General features: G+C 36.8%; 1 pseudogene; it reads right to left on the bottom strand.

Annotated features, from left to right (window-relative positions):
- Nucleotides 1-727: 727 nt before the first annotated feature.
- Nucleotides 728-1,309, bottom strand: LOC118636061 (annotated as a pseudogene).
- Between the last annotated feature and the right edge of the window lie 16,723 nt (nucleotides 1,310-18,032).

Raw genomic sequence — 18,032 nt, 5'->3', positions numbered from 1 at the left:
AGTATGTATAAGTCAAATGTTTCTACTCTCAGTGAATATACCATGGACTTTCATACTTTCTGAATCTTTGAACATACTTTTTCCTTTACATGAAATATTCTTATCCCTTTCTGGAAAACTCATTCATCTGTCAATACCCAAAGCAATACCCTAGTCTTCTCTGCCTCTTACTTATTTAAGAAAGATTTCCTCATTATCTACAAGGTGCCATCTACTGTGCCTCCACAGAATTCTGTTTTTGAAGAACTCACTAAACTGTAAAGATAAATAAAGGTGAATAAAGAAAAAAGAGACTATTTTCCTCTCTTTCACTTCTTAGAGTGTCTTTTGTGTGGACATAATCATTTCTTTAAAATTTGGAATGTAGATAAATCTCTGCAGGGACTAAAATGTCTCAGTGTCCAGTTTTATAAAGTCGACATGTTTCCTAGGTCATAAGCCATATTCTCCTTTGAAATGTAAATATATATCTACAGAGTTAATGTGAGAGCCTATCTCCAGGTGTAACCATTTGCCTTTCAGGAAGATATTCATGGTGTCTTTTGGGGAGAAAGAGGAGTTTTATTCTTTTTTTTCTTTTAATAGGCAAAGAACTTTATGAACCTTTGTTTCAAACGTTATTCCCAGGCTTCTTCAGCTTAATTATCTGCAGAGAATGATTTGTGTATAAGCAGAAACTGAAAAGAGCTGCAGTGTCCAAGAAGCTGGGCTTAAAAATATTAGAAATCTAGACTTGATCAGATCCATGAACAAAACCTGCAAAAACAGTCACTCTAAAATAGCAGCTCCCAGTAGCTTCAAGTGAATCTTCTTCAGCAGTTGACTGAATCCAGTTTGCTTCATTCTTGGAAGCCTCATCGGAATTCTCCCCCAGTGTTGGAAGTTCATCCTCATCCTCCTCTCTGGTAGCAAGTGGTGCTTTTCCATCCAGAGTGTTTGGGCAGAGCTTCGCCCAACTCCTCAAAATGGTCAGACTGTCCCAGGCTGGTCTGAGATGCTGGGCAGCACTCTGTCAGCTGCTTTGTCTTGGCCCGGCCTGCTGCCCCCCCCCCCCCCCGCCCGTGATGGTGAAAGTGTTCGCTGCCAGAGATGACTGGACTTTAGGATTGTTAAAGGGGAACACTGTTCCAGTTTGTGAACATATTAACCTCTTCAATACCAGGGATAGTGTTTACCCCTAACTTCTTTAAGGAGAACTGAAGTTTTAATCATCTGCTGTAGCTGTTCTGTGAACTCCCTTCTTCTTTCTAGGAGCAGTTCCTTTCCCACCAATGCACACCTGTACCTGGTTTAGGAGAGTTTCTTCCATCTTGTTGGAGAGGGAATGGGGCAGCGAGGGGGGCTAGGGTTGGCGCTCAGGGGGTCTTGGGCAGAGCAGCTGAGAAAAAACTCACACATGTGGGATGCAAGATGCTAGGTAGAGTGGGGTTTTTACCCTTTTGGAGGAAGTCAATTAACTAAACAAATAGCTACCTCAATTCCCAAGTGAACTTTGAATTTGCTTTACTGTATAAGTCGTGTGGAATTTTATCCTGACTTTGCAGTCTCTTGAAGGCTACCAATATGCATGTACTGTGTTATGCTTACTCCATAATAAATGTTTTATTTCGTTCCATATTGATGTCGATAGGTCTCTCATTGCTGATAGGAGTTTATACTTCACCAACATAGAGGCAGATAGGCTGATGTGTGCAAAGGGGCTCAGATTTTATATTGAAACCCCAGGAAAAATATTGGAAGAGTTTAAGCACAACAATGACACAGTTCTGCATCTAGAAAGGAATATAAAAGAATTAAAAATGACTAGCAAAACTTATATTTATTCCTTTGTTTCACTGTAGACATAATAAATATTTGGTATAGAATGTGATGAGTTCAATAAATGTAGAATGTAGATTTTATATAACCAAATACAGATTTTAGAATACCTGAGTAAATTCTTTTAGAGGTCTGTCCCTGTGAGTCCCTGATGGTCCTTGAAAAAGGTTGAACACTAAGGAATTGTCTTCCTTTGAAACCGAATGACATGTCTGTATCATATGAAAGAAAAAGTGTAATCTGTGTGAGAACTCTATTCAAACTCACTGGCATATTCACAGTTGTAATATGTATTCCCAATGTGATGATCCTTCCTGTTGATTACAGTTTGTTGATTATTTCCATTTAGTACTTCTAGTTCATTAGTCTTAGAGTGATTCATTAATTTTCACCCTTTCTATTATTCTTTTTCTTCACTATTTTCTGGCTGTCTAGTTTTCATAAAATTTCATTTTAGTGTTATATTCCATTTGAGCTCTCCACTAATGTTTCATTAGCAGTTGTTCTTGGGCTTCTCAGACTTTTTACACATGGTACAGCTGTTTCCACTTCCTAAAATGTTTAAACCTTTTACTAAAAAAAAAAAAATCTAGCAAGGCAGATGATGTTTGTAAATATGTTTATGCATTGTATTAAGTTCAAAACTGTTGTCATTTTCATCATTACGCATTACAGAAACTTTAAGCCTAATTTCAAAAAAGATCGAGTAAATAAAGCCCCAGGAAAAGCACACAATTTTTGTGAACAGTTACTACCAACATCTCATTTCTCAGTGTCAGTATTTTAAAATTAACATGTGTAGTTTGGGAAGGATCACTGGATACTTACATGTTCATTGACTGGAGAGTTTACATAGATTTCTTCCCCAGATGAACTTTAGGGAAATATACCTAAGTATTTTATAGGTATAGATGTATTTCAAAAACTGCAAGGACTGGTCTGTGGTTGGGTGCCCAAGCAGGAGTGGAAAGGCTAGATAAAGAGACGCAAGGTCTTAGAGGACCTCTAATGGTAAGCTAGGGAGTTTGTATTTTATTCCTTATTATAAGCAATAAGATCTGTTGAAAAATACCTCTAATTTTTACTGAGTGCTTACTCGGTGCCAGAGTAAGTTATGTACGTTAAATGCACTCTTTCATATAATCCTCATAATTATTTTATAGGTACTATAATTATTTCCATTTTACAGATGAAAGAGATTAATAGAGGTTAAGCATCCTAGCTCAAGGGAACACAGCAACGCGGTGGTGGGGCAGAAATTCAAAATGGGCTCTAACTCAAAAGCCCATTCTCTAAATCTGAAGGAAGTGAGAGTGGGAGATTTACGTTTCACAAATATCACTGTGATAGAGGTATGAGAACAGATTACTGGGAGACAAGTCTAAAGGCAGGGAGACCACTGGGGAGGATGTTGTAGTAGTCAAGAACTGTTAGGCCCTAGTAAGTGGACTATCCCTTGACTATAGGAGTTAGGCAGGTGAGTGACATGGTCAGAGGAGTTATTTAGAACATTCTTCTGGAAGTCCTTGTGAAGGATGGATGATTGGAGTGGAGTAGGAAAGACTAAACAATACGTTTGGATTGTTGGGACTGTTGCTCTACCCCTAAGGTGCTTGTCGAGGGACCAGCAGAAGGTCCTATATAAGTCCTACGGCCTCTTCTGATCAAAAAGCATCCTGTACCTTTCCCCACCTCACCCCTACCTTGACGAAGTTTCATCCCGGCTCTAGGAAGGGGGCTTTTGAACACTTTCATAGGTGGAGGATTGAGCTTCTACAGCGGCGCCAGCGGTGGCGGCGGTCGCCGGCGGGGGTGGGGCGCATGCGCGCGGTTGCTAGGCGACGGCAGTCAGGGCGCCGCGGCTCCAAAGGCGCCGGGGCTGTGTGTGTAGGCAGCGGCGCCAGAGGAGGAGGAGCACGAGGATGCAGCTGCGACCGCGGCCCGAGAGGGAGCCGCCGCTGCTCTGTGGCCGCGGGGGCTGAGGGACTGGACTCAGGCCTGGGGGTCGTGTCGCTGAGGGGACCGGGGGCGGCGGTCCTGCCCGAGCTCGGGCCTAGTACTCCGGGAGGGTCCGGGCCACTGGGCGAGGGCCTCCCCTCACAGCCTCCCCTCACCCTTCCACGTCGATGGTGGCGAAGTTGGCGGCGCTAGGGAGCGCAAGGCACCAGACTGCCTCCCTTGCACCCAGCTCCTCTTGGGGCGCTTCTCTGGCCCGCGCTCACGGACACCTGCGCCGCCGCCTCCTCTCGCCCGCTGAGACCACCCCTGGCGGCGGGCGGGGTAGGTGCTCCCCCGGCAGGGGCTGAGTCCCGGAGGGCCACGACGGGGACCGTAGGAGAGTAGGGGTGAGTAGTGGCACCGCTCTCGCCCGGTGCTGGAGCACGTTTCCGACCTCCGGGGCCCTGGGAGGCGACCGAAGCTCTGCTTTTTCCTGCAGAAGCTTCTGACGCCTCTCCTACATCTGTTCGCGGCTCCCTGTTCCCTTTGAGGTAGTTTTCCTTCTCAGAACCACCGCTCTCTGGTCTCAACCCCGGCGTCCAGGAATGCGGGGTCGGTACTTCAGGCCTGGCTCTGTTTCTTAGATGCCATGGATTCGGATAATTCTCCGTACAATCCTGTAGCCTGGTCCCTAATTTGGGGAAAGACTTTCCCAGTGCGGAGCTCACCCCCTTTCCCTCGCTCTTGCTCTCAGGAGGCTCAGTGTGTCCACAGGCTTCTCAAGAGTGGATTCTCAGGCTGCTGTTGCTCCATGCCTGGAGGTTTGAACGGGCAGCTGTTGTGGCCCCTTACTTTCAGTTTTCTTGCTACTGTTTTGGCAGTTTTCATGATGTTTAAGGTTCTCATAAGTATGGTTTGAAGCACAATATAATTCTGGTATCACTGCAAGATAATCTTGGACCTCAGGAAGTATTGTTTTGTGAACTGGCAAACTGACATGATTCTAGTTGCTAGAGTTCTAAAGTTAAAGATTTTGTTTTGTTTTAGAAAAGCTCTTGATGAATTCAATTCTGAATTATTTGAAGTAATAATGTACCATTTGGGTACTTGCTGTTCATCCTCACAGACTTTTAGAACCAGGAAGTACTTTGGATCCAATTTAGAATTCTGTTGTAATGAGTATGGCTATGAAGGTGCCACATACTTAAGAGCATTTACCTAGAGTGTCATAACCACATTATAAGATAATGTTAATAGTTAATTTAGCAAGTGCAGTCAAGGTACTTGATCAGTAAACTCTGGGATGAGTTAGTTTAAACAAAATTGATTCCAACATGCTTTTATTTTCTATCTTCACCAAGTGCCCATTACTATACTTGGTACTATAGAGACTAGAACAGAGACAGGTCCTAGGAGTTAAATTGCATACCCATTGGAGAAAGAAAATGCATATATGAGACATCATGGTCAACAACTGGAACATAGAGTAGTACAGAATTAGAGCTAAAATAATTAAGAATATAAGATCTTTGAAGGCTGGTGTTTGTCTGAAAAGTCTTTATGGAGAAAGTCAGACTTCATTCAGTTTTTGATAGAAGTATAGAGTTTGTTGGAAGAGGGGAGTTCAGCATGGCATGAAGTAAGGCACTTGATTTTCTAATCTTTGTGAATACAACTCCCCTGGATAAACCTAAAGGGGACAGGAATGTCAGTGACAACGCCTTTGTAGTGGGCATATTTTTTTAAATGATGAATTACGTATTAAACTAATAAATTTAATATAAATAACGTTTCAAATGTACATATTATAGAAGTCAGATGTAAAATAATTATCCTATTTCCTGAGGCGGGTGAGAATAATTTTGAAGCAGATATAAAGTATTAAGTTCACCTATTTTGATAACCTATTCATTTGTTTCACTGTCTCTTGAGAATGTTAAAATCTAAGTGTTTTGTACAAGACTGATCTGATTAGCACAACTTTATTCTTTGATGGATTATTAATATACTTCAAAGAGTATTTCTTGATAAAGTAAATTAGGGAAATTCTATGAACAACCTGAATTTTGGTCCATTAAAGTATGTAACTTAATTTTAACACTACTATTTTTATTATTTCCTAAAAACAAAGGGGGTAAGTCAGAGTCCTGCAGATTGATGTCTGTCAAAGTTTTAGTAATGTTTCTAATAATGCATGTGTTAATAATTGGCAACTAACACTTGTGTTTAATGTGTAATTACAGATCTCTGCAAAACATTTTACTGTTTTTCTAATAACTTTTTGCTGTGTTGAGAATTAGTTACATGACTAGTAGTCTTCTGGGTCTTAGTCAAACGTTGTAAGTTGATGTTTGTATATATTAAAAAAAATAAGAAAATATACTATAATTATTGCATCAAAAGAGGAGTGTGCCCCCCAACAGAAATTCACATATTAGAATTACAAATATAAACAAATCTTGATTTAATTCACAGATTTACTCTAAGAAACAATATGCCCAAACTTGATATTTTTTAGGGTTCTCTACACCATCCTATACCTCTCATTGGTATCTTTTGCTACCAGCAATACTCTTCTCTGATTACAGTTATACTAATAAACTTTAATTCACAGTGGCTAATAATTTCAACAAATACAATTGTTTTGAGCATCCTCTACTTAGGATGTAAGCTATGAGTCAAATAAAGAAGTTATTAGAGAATGGAATGGTCCACACACATACTGTCAATTAATATTTTATTATTGTTGGACATTGACCAGCTAATAGAAAGCAAAGTATATTCAGACAGCATTGAAGTTCGTCTCCTTTACTAAACAAGTGTTGCACATCTCTGTTCTTACTTAGCTGCTTATGCTGATATCAAAAGAGAAGATCTTTGGAAAGAAAGAGCACTGGTGAATTCAAATAATGGGCAAATTGCTGAGAAATTAAAAGTACCTTATGTCAACATCTAAATACTATGATGGTTTAAGGCAGGTATACATCTTAGGTAAATTGATCAATTTCAGTGGTGGCAGCATATGAAATAGGTAAGGGATTGTCAGTTTCTGTTACTATATAATAAATAGTTCTAAATATTTTTTACCATATTAGTGAGTCTGGAGGTAGAGCAGCTTTACAATGAATTCCAATGATGTGCCTATAAATTATAATTTTCTTTAAATATGTAGTTGTAAATGTGTTATCATATTCTTAAGTATCATCTTTATTATGTCAGCGAATTGAAAAATTTTCCAGTTTAGCACATCTCTAAATTTTATTATGGAAGCTTATGGGGAAAATGGCTTTGATCCAACGATTCTTTTTGGAGTGTATTTTCCTGAAACATAATCTTTTTCATTAAGTGAAAAATACCCACAGCCAATTCAATGTAAGAATAAAAGTGAAGAGGAGACTTCTTTAAAGTTTAGTACCTACAAACAAAATAAAACAAAACCTTCATATATAAGTTGTAAACTAATATTCATAGGAACTGTCTCACACACAGCTAGCTTTCTCTGACTATCTTCTTATTGTTAACTTTCTTTGGATGGTTGGCACCCAAAAGTTTCTCTGTGATCTGATTCATTCTTACTTTCCTCATGACCAGTGTACCTCAGAGATTTGATGGTGAGATTTTGTTCCTGAAGTAGAAGCTTGTTGTAGCAATTTTAAAAATGCAATAAATACTAACTGAAAACTTAAAATTGAATTTTGACATGGTTAATAATGAGGAAAATGCACATTTTCTGACAATCTTCATAAAACCACTGTACATAAAGTATTAGTATCCATAACCTTTCACAGCCCTGAATTACATAGCTCTTCATAATTATGTTCACTTTCTGTATCTCTTTTCCACTTCTCCTAAGCACTATGGATATTGGTTTGTTCTTACTGTCATTTCTGAGCTACTTTTTGTGGCCCCCACATGAGTTTTAGAAAATAGATATCTATTTTTAAAAGTTATTCAAGCCTTGGCCGGTTTGGCTCAGGTAGAGCATCGGCCCACAGACCAATGAGTCCCAGGTTCGATTCCAGTCGAGGGCATGTATCTCGGTTGTGGTTCGTCCCTGGCCCTGGTCGGGGTTGTGTGGGAAGCAACTAGTTGATGTATCCCTCTCACGTCCATCTCTCCCTCTCCCTCTCCCTATCTCTCCCTCCCACTCTATGTGAAGATAAGTAGAAAAATATCCTTGGGTGAGGACAAAACAAAACAAAAAGTTATTCAGGAAAGATTTTCTGTAATCTAAAAAGCTGGACACATATGAAATAAACTGCATTTGAAACTGAGTGATTTGACTGGAAGTAGCAACAAGAAGACGACTGACCCAAATTCTGTGTCTAACTAAGGCAATTTTGAATCACTAGATTTTTTACTTTAAAAATAATTGTTTTCTTTATTGTAGGAACTATAACATCAGAAGTTAGGTACTTTTCAAATAAAAGTAGGGATCTTTTCATTCAGAGCAATTCAGAGTTCTTCATTACTTTTTACCATATAAACTTTATATATTTATACTTAGTTTTTTTGTATTTTAGAATAAAAATGGTGTATCTTCTCTATTTTTCCATTCTGCCTTATTGGTATACAACGTGGTATATTATGTTTATACAACGTGTTTCAACTGAGGAATTCAAAGCATTCTTTTTATCTTCTTTGACATTTCTTATCATCCACCTAGAACTATGTTTATTTATCTTTTGGATTGAAAACTAGTTGACATATGAGGTATGACACATGTAATCAGTTTGATTCCACAGGTCATACATAAACCAATCTCATTACTTATTAGTTGTTCCTTGCCCTTTGCAGAGCTGGGCATATATTATATACTAATTCATTAATTTTTCTTGCTGAGTTTTAATTTAATCTCTATATGTGCACACAGATGCTTATCTTGTTTCTCTTCCTATGTACATTCAAGGGTATCATTAACTGGGTTGTTTTTGCTCATCATCAATAGATTTAATGGATTGTATTACTGCCAAATTGGCACAGATACTTCTATGGTTCCCTAGAAGAGGAGAAAAAGTAGGGGTATAAGAAAACTAGTGTTAGATTTTATGTTTCATTGTTTTTTAAATTTACAATGACTTTGGTTAGAATAGTTCTAAAATGATTGGTTTTTGATTTTGGAATATTTTTATGAACTGCAGTTTTCATGGATTTCTTGTAACCAAAACTAGATTAACAAAATATACCCTTAGGGATCTTGGTTTAACAAATGGGTGAGAATGAGTTGTAGTTGGTATATTAATGAATTATATGTAAGAAAATATTTCTGAAGTATTATTTTTTAAAGTATTAAAATTCTTGAAAGCATTTTTCTTTTAAGTACTTTCAGTATCTTCTCTACTATCTTGTAAACCTAGTAATTTGCTTAGCAAACTCTTTGTTTCTAAATAATACTAAGGTCCATTTAATCTCAGCCCGTCTGATTTATCACAAATGTTTGAATCAGTGGTATCCAAATTATAGTACAATAAAACATCCTTAATTCAACCTCCCCAGTCAATAATTTGTTATAGCCTGGTTATAATATTTATCCTAAAAATACCTTCAGTAGGACGTCTACCCTATGCTGCTGATAGATTACATTCCTTGAGAGGAGCAACCAGGGTCCTATCAGAGGTTAGGAATATTAGGGCTTCTTTACTGACTATTAAAGCACTGATATTGAATTAAAATAAGTGCTAGGAGGGATGAAGGTAGGAACCATCTAGGTTTTTAAAACGTCTTCTAAGTGCTATATTGAGATTATGAGAATTAGGATATTAATTACATTGGGCTGTTTACAAGAAAAGAGATTTGAACATGAGTTAATAGTTTAAGCAAAATTGGGCTATAGTTATGGTGTACTGCTCTCAGATGTTTTAAAAACTTCAGTAGCAATATTCTTTGCATGAAAATTCTGTGCACTTATAAGTCCTTATCAATTCATCAGAGCAAGAAAATAAAAGGTGCATTAAAAGTTATACCTTGTACTCTTAATATGTTAATGATGTTGGAACAGCTCTGAAACTAGTAAAAGTTCAGGATATCCTTCTTCTCCAATTCTGAATTAATAACCATAAAATGCATGCATGCATATTGATACAGATTTGTTCTATGTATATGATGCAATAAGCTCTAAAAACCAGCATTTCTGGTGTTATGGAATGAAATTCTTCTAACAAGAAACTGGAATGAATGTCAAAGTAATCCAGGATAATGTAGAACTACACCCAATAATAGGATTGCTAGAAGCTTGTTATTTAGTATTGATACTCTTGGAGTGGAGAACTAGTTCTTTGCTTCATGTCTTTTACAGTAATGGATTTACCACTACTGTGTAACTCATTGCTTTTCACTTATAAAACTTAGGTCATAGGAGTAAGAGCAGAGGTCATTGAATCAACTAGAATAAAATTTTAGCCCTGTGAAAATTTTAAACTAATTAGAACTCTCTCCATCTCCCACTCCCTTTACCATTATGAATGAGAAGAATAGAGAATGGATATTTGTGTAACACTTTTCTCACAGCTAAATATCCAATGCAGAATAGGAATTAGTGAAATAGATTTAATCCTTAGTAGTATGCTTTAACAGACGGGGACAGAAGCTTAGAAAAAAAGTTTTTAATCATTTGATTTTGGAAGGGAATTTTTGTATTTACATTTGAAAATGAATATTTCTAATCTGGGTAGTCTCAGAAACTCAGTTAACTAAGGGTATTGAATAAAATATCTTGGTTAATGAATTTTCTAATTAACTAAGGATTAATCCAAGTATGTAATAAAACTGGGGCATGGTTGCTTTGCATAAGATGTCTAGAGCATTAATTTGCGCGTAATTTTGTTTGTTGACCACTGACCCATTTGTGTTTTTCTTAAGGATTTTTGGTTGCAAATAATAAACGTCTACTTCAAACTAAATGAAAATAGAAAAGAATTTATATTAAGGGTACAAAAGGTTCTCATGGATCCCAAGGGCATGGAGTATAGTGAGGGCACATGAGAAAGTATAACTAGGAATAAAAAGCTGTCAATGACTAAAGGAGCTTTTCTTCCCTCTTTATCTCCCTCCACCCCAATCCCTGAGGCCCTGGAGGCTCCTGTTTATTTCTGTTCCTTTCATCTCATCTACTTTATTCTTCTCACTCCCTCAGCACACATCCAAACATGGCTTATCCTAGAGCTCCCAAGTTTACATATTCTAAATTCAGGCAATCAGCAGACTTATTAGCATTTCTGAATCCCAATTCTCAATTCTGATTGACTCAGTTTGGATAAGATATCAATCTAGTATCTGATAATCTATGGCTGGAGAGGCAAGATCATGTGGTATAAATATGGCTATTTGGCCCCAACCCTAAGTGTGAGGATGGACATACAGTTCCTACAGAAAGGGAGGTATGGCATGAACAAAATTTCAAATGATGTCTACCACGGAGTATAATCAGAAATAGATCATATTTGCTTATCTTCATTCATAGAACAAGAATAATTAGATATAATATTATGTAGTCTCCTAATAAGAAGAAATCTGCGACCCAGATATGATTAAAAATATTATTGAAGGTCACATGAAAAGCTATAACTGGAATCCTAACCTGGTTTCTAGTTTTTCCTAAATGCTAGCAGCCAAGTAAACAGAGTATCTAATAAAATGTTAACACACTTTAAAAGAAACCTATAAAATATAAATTAATTTTTGATGAATATTTTTGTCTAAACACAGAAAACGAGAGGAATAGCGAAATCACTCTCCCATATCATTACAGTGAAGCAGAACACATCAGAAGTCCATGTTTTCTAAAGTAACTTTAAAAAAGAAGAAATATAAAAACAGAGGGTGATTTTGAACAGCAGAAAAGTAATTGGACTATATGATCTAATGTTGCTGCGCTTAAAGAAGCAATCATATAAATATGACATTTTGCCTACTGGGAAACCTAGATTATAAACCAAATCTGTGATTCCCCTTTTGATCTATGCTTTCATTTAACATATATTTATTGAGTGCTATGTACCCAGACCAGCTTTAGGCACTGGGTATATAATGGTGAACAGAACACTGTTCCTGCACTCATGGAGTTTGCATTACAGAGTATGATGCAGGGAGTGAATAAACAAATAATATATACTATATAATATATAATATATATTGCCAGATAGTGATAAGGGATATGAGGCTAATAAGCCAAGATTAGAGGATAAAGAGTAGTAAGTAGTGCTATTTTAGATTACAATGGGTCAGGGAAGGTGTCTCTGATCAGGTAACATTGAGCAGAGACCTGAATAAAGCCAGACATGTTGGTGAATAATGACAGTTTCACTTTCTCCTTTCCAATTTGGATCCCTTTTATTTGTTCTTGTCTAATTGCTGTGGCCAAGACTTCCAGTTCTGTGTTAAATAAGAGTGACAAAAGTGAGCATCCCTGTCTTGTTCCTGTTCTTAAGGGAAATGCTTTTAGTTTTTGCCCATTGAGTATGATGTTGGCTGTAGATTTTTCATATATGGCTTTTATTATGTTGAGATATGACCCCTCTATTCCCACTTTGTTGAGCATTTTTATCAGAAATGGATGCTGGATTTTGTCAAATGCTTTTTCAGCATCTGCTGATATGATCATACGATTTTTATCTTTCATTTTGTTTATGTGGTGTATCACATTTTTTGATTTGCAAATATTGTACCAGCCTTGCATCCCTGGGATGAATCCCACTTGGTCATGGTGAATAATTGTTTTAATATATTGCTGGATCAGATTTGCTAATATTTTGTTGAGGATTTTGGCATCTATATTCATCAGGGATATTAGCCTGTGATTTTATTTCTTTGTAGTGTCTTTATCTGGTTTTAGAATTAGGATTATGCTGGCCTCATGAAAAGAGTTTGGAAGACTTCTTTCCTCTTGAATTTTTTGGAGTAGTTTGAGGAGAATGGGTATTAGTTCTTTGAATGTTTGGTAAAACTCCCTGTGAAGCCACCCAGACCTGAGCTTTTGTTTGCTAGGATTTTCGTGATTACATCTTCAATTTCCTTAGTTGTTATTGGTCTGGTCAAGTTTTCTGATTCTTCCTGGTTCCATTTTGGGAGACTGATTCTAGAAATTTGTCAGTTTTGCCTAGATTGTTCATATAATTGGCTTCTAAATGTTCATAGTATTTTCTAACAACAATCCTTTGTATTTCTGTGGTGTCAGTTGTTACTTCTCCTCATTTGTTTCTGATTCTGTTTATTTGGGTCTTTACTCTTTGTTTCTTGGTGAGTGTGGCTAAAGATTCATCAATTTTGTTTATCTTTTCAGAGAACCAGCTCCTTGTTTCATTGATCTTTTGAATTGTTTTTTTAGTCTCTGTGTAGTTTATTTCCACTCTGATCTTTACTATTTTTTCTTCTGCTTGCTCTGGGTTTTTCTTTTTGTTTACTTTCTAGTTCTTTAAGTTGCAGGGTTAGATAGTCTATTAGAAATTTTTCTTGTTTCTTGAGGTAAGCCTGTAATGCTATGAACTTCCCTCTCAGGACTGCTTTCACTGTGTCCCATAGATTTTGTGGTGTTGTGTGTTCATTTTCATTGGTTTCCAGGAATTTTTTAATTTCTTACTTGATCTCCTTGGTAACCCATTTGTTGTTTAATAACATGTTATTTAGCCTTCATGTGTTCAAATGTCCTTGCGTGTTTTTATTGTAATTGATTTCTAGTTTTATGCCATTGTGATATGAAAAAGGCTTGATATGATTTCAATCTTCTTGAACTTGTAGAGATTTAGTTTGTGCCCTAACATGTGGTCTGTCTTTCAAAATGTCCCATGTGCACTTGAGAAGAATGTGAATTGTGCAGTTTTGGGGTGTAATTCTTTGTAAGTATCTATTAAATTCATTTGATCTATTGCATCATTTAGAGTCTCTGTTCCCTTGTTAATTTTTTTTTCTAGAGGATCTATCCTGAAAGTAAATATTTTTGAGGGAAAATGTTTTTAATTATTTTAAGATCGACACAACTGTGTTGTATGGCAACACAACCTTTAATTAACATGCCTTACATTTTTAGGGACAAAAGTTTATGCTCACAAAGTCTATAACATAATTACAGTCCACCATATTGGTATTCTTTTCCTTACTGTTAGAAAACAGAAACTTCCTGGGACTACTCAAATAAGTACTAGATTATCTGTGCTACTGAACATCATTTGTCAAATGAAAATCTCCACAAAAATTGACCTATCATATGGGTATCATAGATAACACTCTTTATGCTCCTGAGAAAAACATGTATTCTGCTCCTGTTGCATACAGTGTTCTACAAATGTCTGTTAGGGCCATTTGGTCTAATGTATAGTTCAAGTCTATTGTTTCCTTGTTGATTTTCTGTCTGGGTGATCTATTCATTGCTCTCAGTGGACTCTTGAAGTACTCTGCTATTATTGCATTGTTTTATACGTTTTATCTGGTAATATCTGCTTAATATATGTAGGTGCTACAATGTTGTATGGATATCTATTCACAATTGTATTATTGATGAATTGACCATTTATCATTATATAATGATTTGTCTCTTGTTACAGTTATTGTCTTAAAGTCTATTTTGTCAGACATAATTATAGCTGTCCCTACTTTCTTTTGTTTTCCATATGCATGGAATAGCCTTTTCTACCCCCTTCACTTTGATCCTTTGTGTGTTACTGAAAAGCTAAAGTGAGTCTCTTCTTATCAACATATATAGTTGGGTCTTTTTTTAAAAATTCATCCAGCCACTTGCTGTGCCTTTTTATTGGTTAATTCGATTCATTTATTTTTAGATTTATTCATATGTGAGAACTTACTAATTTTATCTTGTTGATCGTTTTCTGGTTGTTTTGTATTTCTATTGTTTCTTTTTCTCTCTGTTTCTACCTTTATAAATTGGTGATTTTCCATAGTACTATGCTCTGTTTCCCCTATGTTTATATTAAGTGCATCTGCTCTAGGTTTTTGCTTTTTAGTTACCATGAGGCTTACAGAAGCATCTCATAGGTGAAACAGTCCATTTTTAAGCTAATAGCAACCTAACTTTATCATGTACAAAAGCTTCACCCTTTTACTCCCACCTTTTTATATTTTTGATGTCCTTATTTACCTCTTTTTATATTGTGTATTTATCAACACATTATAGTGGCTATAAATATGATTTTCAAAAATTTAATTGCTCTGTCAGAGAGAGGAAGGGAGAGAGAGAAACATCTATGTAAGAGACATCGATTGGCTGCCAGCTATATGCCCTGACCAGGGATTGAACCTGCAACCTCGGTATGTGCCCTGGCCATGAATCGAACCTGCCACCTTTCAGTGTACAGGATGACACTCCACCCGAGTCACATCGGCCAGGGCTATAATTATTTTTAATACTCTTTTTCTTTTGACCTTTATACTATAGTTGAGTGCTAAACACACCATCCTATTACACATACATACTTTTATAGTTTTGACTCTATATTCAGCCCTACTAGTGTGTGGTGTACTTTTGTATGTTTATATGCCACTAATTAGTATTTTTGATTTTAGCTTCAACAACTTCTTTTAGCACTTGTTCCAAGGCAGGTCTAATGGTGATAAACTTTCACTTTTTTTGGTCTATGAAAGTTTTAATTTATACTTCATATCTAAAAGGTAACTTTTCTGGATGGAGTATTTAATGACTGGCCATTTTCAACTTTCAGCACTTTGAATATGACATTCCATTCTCATTTGGTTTGAAAGTTTCTGCTAGAAATTCATTGATAACCTAATGGGGATTCCTTTGTAGGTTACCACCTTTTTTTTCTTTTCTTTTTTATCCTCACCCGAGGACATTTTTCCATTTTTTGCACAGATAGAGTGGGAGGGAGAGAGAGGAAGAGAGAGAGAGAAGGAAACATCGATGTGAAAGGGACACATCGAGTGGCTGCCACCCGCACGACCAACCAGGGCCAGGGACAAACTGCAACCGAGGTACATGCCCTTAGCGGGAACCGAACCTGGGTCTCTCCGGACCGCAGGCGTATGCTCTAACCGCTGAGCCAAACTGGCCAGGGCTTTCTTTTTTTTTTCTTAATGAAATTCTTTTAGAATTATTTCTTTAACTTTTATTTTTCAGGTTTGTTATAATGTGTTAGAGATATTTAGCATTGAGATAATAGGGTGATCTATTCACTTCATGTATTTGGATGTCCAGTTCTCTCCACAGGTCTAAGAAGTTCTCAGCTGTTAGGTCTTTAATTAAATTTTCATTTCCCTTCTCCGTTTCTTCTCTAGGATTCCTAATTTTTATTAATATTTATTTTTTATTTAAATCCCATATATCGTATAGGCGTTTTTTGCTCTATTTTGTTCTTATTTATTTTGTTCACCTTTAATTGGGTTATTGCAAAATTTAGGACAGGACATTGTGGACATCACTCATTCATAGGGTCCCCAGGAGTCAGAGATAACTCAATGGCCAATAGCACACACAACTCATGTATTCCATCTTCTATTTGCGCTACTCTACAGCAGATGCCCTCTGTTGCATTTTATAATTAATTCATTGTATTCTTCAGTACCAGAATTTATGTTTTCTTATGATCTCTCTGCCTCTTTGGTAAAAATTTCATTTTGATCAAGTATTTTTTCAAGATTTCATTGAATTGTTTTGAAAGGTAAAAGTTGGTGGTTTGAGGTGCACAGTCATGCTAAATAGCAATCTCAGATGGTGAATAAAGAAAAATTGAGTTTATTGAAAGAAAAGGGGATGGGAGATGGGGATATCCAAAGGGAAGAACTACACATCACCGAGCCATGGGGTATCGGGTTGAAGACAACTAGAAGAATTCAGGAACCAGTTTAGTTCACAGATAAAAACAAAACTTTAAATTTTGAAGACAACCACCTACACTAAGAGTCTAATATTCACAATTGGTCATTGTGATTTTTATTGAAACACAGTTTCTCTCCCTGAAATCACCCTCATTTTTATTAAAGAGACTGCATTAGGTCCGGTTTTAATTTGGCCTGATTATTTGAGTAAACATAAGAATTAGCAATTGATAAGCTTTCTCAAATTTGTTTGGCTGGAATATCTGTTGTTCCTAAGGAGTATTTAGATGGAGCTCTAAGGAGCAGTAAGCAGTCAGCCTCTCAGAGAGGAGATACCAAAGCCACAATTGCCAGGCTGTGCCTAGAATACATGCAGATTTTGGATCATGTCCTCAAGTCCTTGAGGTTCCCAGTGTGTTGAGTTTCCTTTTCTGCCATCTTTCAAGAAAACAACCTTCGTTCCTTACCTGGAAAGATTGCTATGAACCATTGACCAAGCAAGGTACCAGGCCGTTTCCTGCTAGTGGCTTCTGATCAGCTTTGATCACTCTTGAGTCAATCCTAGTTCCTTAAGGCTTTTTGGTGACATCCAGAGTCCAGGCATGTCTCTTTTTTTTTTTTTTTATTCTCACCCGAGGATATTTTTCCATTTTTTTGTACAGATAGAGTGGGAGGGAGAGAGAGGAAGGGAGAGAGAGAGAGAAACATTGACGTGAAGGGACACATCGAGTGGCTGCCACCCGCACGACCAACCAGGGCCGGGGACAAACTGCAACCGAAGTACGTGCCCTTAGCGGGAACCGAACCCGGGTCTCTCCGGACCGCAGGCTGACGCTCTAACCGCTGAGCCAAACTGGCCAGGGCCAGGCATGTCTCTCTTGACTATGACATTCCAGTCAAAGAATTGATTATAAAACCATAATGGGAACCTGGTTTCATGTATTCTATTTTAAAGAGAACAGATTCTTATTGCATTTATGCAAATATATATATATTGTCATGAAAATAATACTCTTTGAGAGTTGCCAAGTTCTGGAGGGATTAGGTAGGGGGGAAAATGTAAATGTTTCAATATTGCTTGAGGATATAATTTACCAAATTGTTTAAGGGAAATAAAAACAAGTTTCCTTATATCTGGAAAACAAAAATATTTTCCATGAATCCAGTTATTTCTTAAAGTTTTGTATTTCAAAGAGATGACCTGTTTAGAAATCTGTAATATAGAGTCAGTCAGAGTCCTTTTCGTGAACCTTTCAAAGATGTAACATATTTACAAACGCATTAGAGTGAAACAATGCCTAAAATTATGAAATTTAAAATGATGTGGTTATAGACTTGATTACAATACAACTGATAAGGAACTTTGCTTTTCTGTAACATATGACACTCCAAGGTAACAATTTCTTGGTAAATAATAATTATTATGAAATGTCATAAAAGAACAATATAAAGCTCACATTTTCACATTCAATACACAATTTCAATATATATATAAA

This window comes from Molossus molossus, unplaced genomic scaffold (assembly GCF_014108415.1).
Source record: "Molossus molossus isolate mMolMol1 unplaced genomic scaffold, mMolMol1.p scaffold_m16_p_2, whole genome shotgun sequence".
Classification (NCBI taxonomy): domain Eukaryota; kingdom Metazoa; phylum Chordata; class Mammalia; order Chiroptera; family Molossidae; genus Molossus; species Molossus molossus.
Note: the sequence above shows the minus strand (reverse complement) of the source record. Positions and strands in the feature narration are given on the sequence as shown.